We start from the raw sequence: 8,146 nt of genomic DNA, 5'->3' as shown, positions 1-8,146 counted from the left end.
GGAAAAACCCTTTAAAAGGAGCAGATCCTTATAATGTCAATTTTCTTTCCCTTCTTTGTACTCCATCTACAATTATTGGGCCTGTGAAGTACAAATTGTTTCCCTTTACTGTGGAGCAAGATAAGAAAATTAAATTTCCTCCAGTATCTACTGTATTCCAAGGTTTCATATGAGACAACTAATTAACAGTCTTACAAGGTATATAAGGAAGGAAAGAAAGAGAAAGACAGGCCACAAAGCAGATATCTCTTTATAGTATGGGAAACATCTGGAAATCTAATCATGATCTTAATGTAGGAGATAGAAAATAGTTTAATAAACAAATAACTCATTCATTCATGTATGAGTATCCAACTTTTGAGATTTTCTAGAATATAGCATTGGAGAATGAGATAACATTTAATTACCTTCCCAGCAGTGAGCTCTAATTATCATAATTACAAGTGTTCTGCTAGGTACCAAGGAGAATACAAAATTAGAATAAGGTAAAAATCTTTTAAAAATATATTTCCAAAATTCTCTTTGTGTACAATCAATTAAAAAGCATAACTTTTACAGGTTTTTTTGGGCCCACATTCAGTATACAAAGATGTAAAATTCTCTTTGCTAATAAACACATTAGCACGAGATGGAAAAAAATAACAATGACAATAAAACTAAGGTAGCATATATTGTGATAGATTTCTTATGGGAATTTCAAAAATACTCTGAAAGCAAATTAAACATCATTTTTATAGGAGCAGCAATGTCATATCTACTATATTTCATTTTTATTTACAGCAGAATTTAAATAAAATCTAGAGGGATTTGAGCTTGTATTGTAGAGTCTATTTCCTTGATTAGTCTTGGTACAGATTTTCCTGTTTTGAGTTCAATATGCAAAAGATTTTTTAATGTGTTCAGTTAAAGAATCTATCCAGTTAAATGATGTTACACATTTTTCTTCCTACTTTCAAATATTCATTAGCAAATGTGTTCCACTGCAAGTGACATAGCCTGACATTCCCTCTGTACCTTAGCTTTTAGAGAAAATTGTACAGTGCACAGCCAAATATCTGAACCTAAATCCCCCCTCTCCTCTTCTTCTCCCTCTTCCTCTCCTTCTTTTTCCTTCCTTCCCATCCCTTCCACCCTCTCTTTTTCTTTTTCCCTCTTTCTCCCTCTCTCTGCTTATTTTTGGCTACCATGAAGTGAACAACTTTCCTCCACCACACCCTTCCACTGTTATTATGATTTTGCCTCACAAAAGCCTAAAAGAAATGAATCCAGCTAATCAGGAACTGAAACCTGCAAACAATGAGTCAAAATAAATATTTCCACCTTTAAGATTTTGATCTAATAATTTTATATATTTTTGTATTTTAATTCAGTATATTGGTACAATTTAAACATATATACATATATATATATATATATGATCATATTCATCATAAGGAGGTTGCACCTGTACATAATAATGCATCTTAATTCTTAATTTTTTCTATTCCCCTCCCCTCCCTTCAACTCTTCCCCTTCTTATTCACAAAAGATTTATTTCTAATTTATCTTTCTTTTCTCATTTTTTTACCTTTTCACTTTCTTCCATTCCTCCTTCCCCTTCCAGAGTGCCCCATCTCATTTGAAATTTTTCTTCCTATTTCATATTATCTAGTATATATTTTGGTCATTTTTTATACTTTCAGTTTCTCACACTAGAGAAAAGGTTCAATATTTAAACAATCATGTCCAATTATTTCACTTTAAAATATACCCTCTAGGTGTATCCATTTACCTATAAATGTTTCAAGTTTGTCCTTCTTTATGGCTGAGTAGTGCTTCATTGTATAAAAAATCACATCTTCTTTATCTATTCATTAGTAGATGGGCATTTGGAGTGTTTTGATGATTTAGCTATGACAAACTGCGTTGCTATCAATATTTCTGTGCATATATCACTGTAAATGAAATTCTTAATTATTCTGGGATGATACAAAGAAGGTAGAGATCTGGGTCAAATGAAACCTCAAATACTAGTATTTTGAGGAAACTCCACACAGTTGATTTCCACAGCAGTTGCACCAGTCTACACTCCCACCAACAGTGCAATAAGGGTTCCTTTTAGCCACATCCCTATCCGCACTTGGTATTGATTGATTTCTTGATAATAGTCTTTCTTTCTGGAGATGGAATCTCAGCATTGTTATAATTTGCATCTCTTGAATGAACGGTTATAACTATAGCCCAGTCTCGCTAATGAATATAGATGCAAAAATCCTTAATAAGATACTGGCAAATAAAATGCACACGATCATTAGGACTATCATACACCCTGACCAAGTGGGATTTATCCCAGGGATGCAGGGATGGTTCAACATATTCAAATAAATAAATGTAATGCACTATATTAATAGAGCCAAGGATAAAAACCATATGATAATCTCAATAGATTCATCAAAATCCAAAAGGCATTCATGATTTTAAAAAACCCTATAGAAAATTGGAATATATTGAAAATTTTAAAAAATACTTGTTTTCCATTTGTACTTCTTCATCTGAGAAGTGTCTGAATTTCAGATGCCCATTTGTGGATTGCGTCTTTGAATTTGGGGGGTTGGTTCTTTATATATTCTAGATACCAATCTTTTGTCTGAGGAACACCTGGCATAAATAATTTCCCACTCTGTTGCTTATTTCTTTATTCTGTTATTTATTTTCTCTGTTATTTATTTCTTTGTTCTGTTGCTGATTTCCTTTTTTATGCAAAAGATTTTTAATAAGATGATATCTCAGTTGTGTATTTCTTTTAATATTTCCTGTGAGATAGGGGTTTTGTTCATAGAGTCTTTGACTATACCAATGTCTTCAAGAGTTCTACCTATTCTTTCTTACAATAGATTTAGTGTTTCTGTTTTAATACTTAGATCTTTGACCGATTTGAATTTAGTTCAGTGCATGATGAGAAATATGGTTTCAATTTTAGTCTTTGCCATGTGGAAAGCCAGTTTTTCCAGCACGATTGATTAAAGAAGCTATCTTTCTTCCAGTGAGTGTTTTTGGCCACTTTGTCAAAAATAAGGTGCTGGAGTGTGCTTGGAGTTGCTTCTGCATCTTCTAATCTATTTCATTGTTTGGTGGGTCTGTCTATTTTGTTTGTTTGTTTGGTTGGTTGGTTGGTTGGTTGGTTGGGGTGTTTTTTGTCTTTCCAGTACCATGCTGTTTTTATTTTAAAAAATATTTTTGTTGTTACATTTTATATATACAGTACTGTTACATTCATCATTGGGATCTTGTACCTTTACATGACATAACTTGGTTCATATTTTCCCCCATTCCCCTAGCCCTGCTTGCTCTGTTTTTATCACAGTAGCTCTGTAGTATAATTTCAAGTCAGGAATTGTGAGGCACCTGCCTTGACTTTGTTGACCAGAATTGTTTTTGCTATTCCCTGCCTCCTCTGGTTCCAAATGAATTTTAGGATGTTTTCTCTAATTCTGTGAGGTATTCTATTGGTGTTTTGCTTGAGATTGCACTAAATGTGTACACCAATTTTGGGAGTATGTCAATTTGTGCAGGTTGGTTCTTCAGGAGCAAGGGGTGTCTTCACATTGTCTGATATCCTCTTCTAGTTCCTTTTTTCATAGTTCTGTACTTTTTGATGTAAAGATTTTTTACTTCCCTTGTTAGATTGATTCCTAAGTTTTGTTTTGTTTTGTTTTGTTTTGGTTTGGTTTTTTGAAAGAGGGCCTCACTATGTAGTTGAGACTGACCTAGAATTCACTCTGTAGCCCAGGCTGGTCTTGAACTCATGGCAATCCTCCTGCCTCAGCCTCCTGAGTGATGGAAATACAGGCATGTGCCACCACTCCCAGCTGATTCCTAAGTATTTTGATGCTATTGTGAAAGTCATGGTTTCCTTAATTTCACCCTCAGAAAGTTTGTTATTTTTGTATAAGAATGCTATTAATTTTTTATTGTTGACTTTGTATCCAGCTATGCTACTGAATTTGGTTATTAAATGTAGAAGTATTTTAGTGGTGTTTTTGTGATCTTCTATATCATGTCATATGCAAATAATGATAATTTAACAACTTATTTTCCTAGCTTTATTACATTTATTTCTTTTTCTTTTCTAATTGTTCTAGCTCATGTTTTCAGAACTACATTGAATAAGAGTGGTGATAGTGGACGTCTTTGTCTTCTTCCTGATGTTATTGAGAAAGCTTTCAGTTTAGACCATTTAGTATGATGTTGGTGTTGGTTTGTCATAAATGGATTTTACCAGATTGAGATAAATACAACCTATTCCCATTTTCTATATGGTTTTTATGATGGATGGGCATCACACTTTGTCAAATGCTTATTCTGCATCTATTGAGATGGTCATGATATTTTTGTCCTTGGCTTTCCTAATATGGTATATTACATTTATTGATTTGCATGTGTTGAACCATCCCTGCATCCTTAGGATGAGTCCTACTTGGCCAGGGTGTATAATCTTCTTGATAATCTGCTGCATTCTGTTTTCCAGTATCTTACTGAGGATTTTGCTTCTATCTTCACTGACCTGTAGTTATCTTTTTTGGTTGTATCTTTCTCTGGTTTTTGTATCAGAGTAATGTTTGCTTCCAGATATGACTTTGGGAGTATTAGTTCCTTTTCTATTTCATTAAATAATTTGAGGATTAGAGGCATTAGGTCTTCTCTAACTTTCTTGTAGAATTCAGTAGTGAACCCTTCAGGACATGGACTCTTCTTGGTTGGTACATTTTTAATTATATCTGCAATTTCAACGAGTGAAGTTGGCTTATTTAGAATTTTCATATCTTCTTGATTCATCTTTGGTGATTCATATGTATGTAAGAATTTGTCCATTTATTTAGTGTTCTCTGTCTTGTTAGAGTACCTGTTCTTGAAGTAGGTATTAATGAACTGCATTTCAGCAGTATCCATTATGATTTCACCCTTTTTATTCCTAGTTGAATGGATTCTAGTCCTTTCTCTCCTTTTCTCATAAGGTTGGCTGAAGGTTTATCAATTTTATTTAATCTCTCAAATAACAAACTTTTTCATTCATTGAATCTTTTATTAATTTCTTAGTCTCAATTGCACTAATTTGTGCAATTATATTTATAATTTCCTCCCTTGTATGGATTTTGGGCTTGACTTGCTCTTCTTTTTCTATATGTTTGAAGTTAAACATTAGGGTTTTTTTTTAATTTGAGTTCACTGTATTTTCCTGATGTGAGAGTTCACCACTATAAATTTCTCTCTTAGGACTGCTTTCACTGCATCCCATAAGTACTGGTGTGTTGTTTCAGTACTATCATTTAATTGCAGAAACTGTCTAATGCTTTCTTTGATTTCATCTGTAACCCATTGGTTGCTCAGGAGCATATAGTTTAATTTCCATGTTTTTATGTAGTTTTTGTGGTTTCTTTTGCCATTGATTTCAATTTTTTTTCACGATGGTCTGATAATATACATGGGATAGTTTCAGTCCATTTTCATTTACTTAAGCATATTCTATGAAATAATATGTTTATTTTGGAGAATTACCATGAAGAGCTGGGAAGAATCTGCATTCTGATGTTTTGTGGTGGAATGTTCTGTAGATATCTACTAAATGCATTTGTTTACAGGTGTGGTTCAGTTCTCACATTTCTTTGTTGATTTTTTGGTCCACTTGATCTGTCTATTTGTGATGGTAAGGTATTGAGATCCCCCAGTGCAAATGTATTACTGTTTATTTGACTTTTTATATCCATTTGTATATGTTTTATATAGGTGGTGCACCTGTATTTAATGCAAGTATATTTATTTTGTCCCCTTGGAGTTTTCCCTTAACAAGCATATAGTGACCTTCTTTTTCTCTCTTGTTCAGTCTTGGCTTGAAGTTCATACTGCTTGCAAATAGAATGTCTACCTCTACTTTTACCCAGTATTCTCCTGCATGCAGTATTATTTGTCATCCTTTGATTTTCCATCTATTAATTTATATTTGAGTTAAGTATATTTCTTATATTCAGTATATTGTTAAATCTTGTTCCTTGATCCATTCCACCAGTCTTTCTCTTTTAATTGGTGAATTGAGACCATTTACAGCAATGGTTATAACTGGTACATATTGGCTTATCCATGTCATATTGTTTTCTTATTGTGGGTTCCCTGTCTTTCTCCTCCATTTAATTGCTTGCCTTGCCTTTTGGCTTCTTTCTATCGGTGTTCTTATATTTATGGTTTTTGTTATCTCTTTCTAAAATATCCTTCAGAATATTTCGTAGAGTTGGTTTGGTGGTCATGAATTTCTTCTATTGTCTTTTGTAATGGAAGTATCTTATATCTCCATTGATCTTTTTTGGTTTTTTTGGTTCAACCGCAACATTTCTTTCTTTTTTTTGTCCTCATTGAGTTTATTGGTACATTTTAGGCATACACTACTGTTACATTCATTATTGGGATCTTGCACATTTACATGACAGGTCTTGATTCTCATTTTTCCCTATTGTCCCTGCTCTCCCTTCACCCCTCTCGCCCTACCCCTTTACAAACACTTCATTTCCATTTCTTCATTTTCTCATATTTTTTTCTTTTCCCTTATTAGCTTTCCCCTACCCTTCCCACTTTCCCTACACATTTAGCCACTTTCACATTGTCCATTATATCATTAGAATCCTATGTACTATTATAATTTATTCACACCAGAGAAACTATTAGGTATTTACACATGTGACTTATTTATTTCACTTAGGAATATATCATCAATATGTATCCATTTTCCTATGAATGAATCTAATTTCTCATTCTTTAAGGCTGAGTAATATTCCATTTATAGAAAAACCACATCTTCTTTATCCAGTTTCCAACTGATGGAAAAATGGGCTATTTCCAAGTTTTAGTTATTACAAACTGTGCCGCTATAAACATAGGTGCACATACATCTCTGTGATATGATTCTTTTAATTCTTTTGGAAAGATACCCAGCAGAGGGGTGGCTGGGTCAAATGGAACCTTTAGTTCCAGCTCTTTGAAGTATCTCCATATTAATTGCCATAGTGGTTGCACCATTCTGCACTCCCACCAACAATGGAGAAGTGTTCCTTTCTCCTCACAACCCTGCTGGCATTTGTTATTGTTTGAGTTCTTGATAGCAGCCATTCTTTTTGGAGTGAAGTGGAATTTCTGTGTTGTTTTCATTTGCATCTCTCAAAGGACCAGTGATGTGGAACGTTTTTTCATATATTTACTTGCTCTTTTTACTTCTTTGTCTGAGAAATGTCTGTTTATTTCAGTTGCCCATTTTTGAAAGATAGTTTTGTGGGTTTCATCAATCTAGGTTGGAGATTGTTTTCTTTCACTACTTGAAATACTTCACTTGAAGCTTTCCTTGCCTGAAGAGCTTGTGTTGAGAAGTCTGTTGTGATTCTTATGGGCTTTCCTTTATAGATGATTTTTTTTTCTAATAGCTTTTAATATTCTGTTCTGCTGAGTTTCTGGAATCTTAATTAATATATGCTTTAGTGTAGATTCATTTTGGTCATGGCTTATTGGAGATCTATATGTGTTATTTATGTGTATGTCAATTTTTTTCATGTTTGAGAAGTTTTCTGTCATTACTTTTGTGAACAAGCTTTTTATGGCATTTGCATTATCCCCTGCTTTCTCATTGACTCCAATATATCTTGTTCTTTGCTTCATTTTTTTAGCTCCTGGACTTATTTTTAATGGTCTCTTGCTATTTTTTTAGATTAACATCAAGTGGGTTGTTTATTTTTGTTGTTGTTAAGAAATCTTTCTTTTTGTGGTCACTACTGCAATCCTATTTTCTATATCTGATAGTCTATCCTCACCTTGATTCAGAAAATTATGTATCCTTTCAATGGTGTTTTAATCTCCTGAATATCTCTTTGAATCTGTTTCATATCATTCATATATTTTCTATGTTAAGCAATCATGGTTTCCATTGTCTCCTTAATTTTCTCTATTTTATTTTTTTTTATTGAGTTTATTGGTACATTTAGGGATACAGTACAGTTACATTCATTGTTGGGATCATGTACCTTTACATGGCAAGTCTTGATTCTCATTTTTTCCCCTCACCTCTGCCCTCCCTTCACCCCCTCCTCCCCTCCCCATCTACAAACACTTTATTTTCATCTTTTCATTCTCT

The sequence above is a fragment of the Fukomys damarensis genome, unplaced genomic scaffold, assembly GCF_012274545.1.
Source record: "Fukomys damarensis isolate Sample0158 unplaced genomic scaffold, DMR_v1.0_HiC HiC_scaffold_39, whole genome shotgun sequence".
In the NCBI taxonomy this organism is placed as follows: Eukaryota; Metazoa; Chordata; class Mammalia; order Rodentia; family Bathyergidae; genus Fukomys; species Fukomys damarensis.
Note: the sequence above shows the minus strand (reverse complement) of the source record.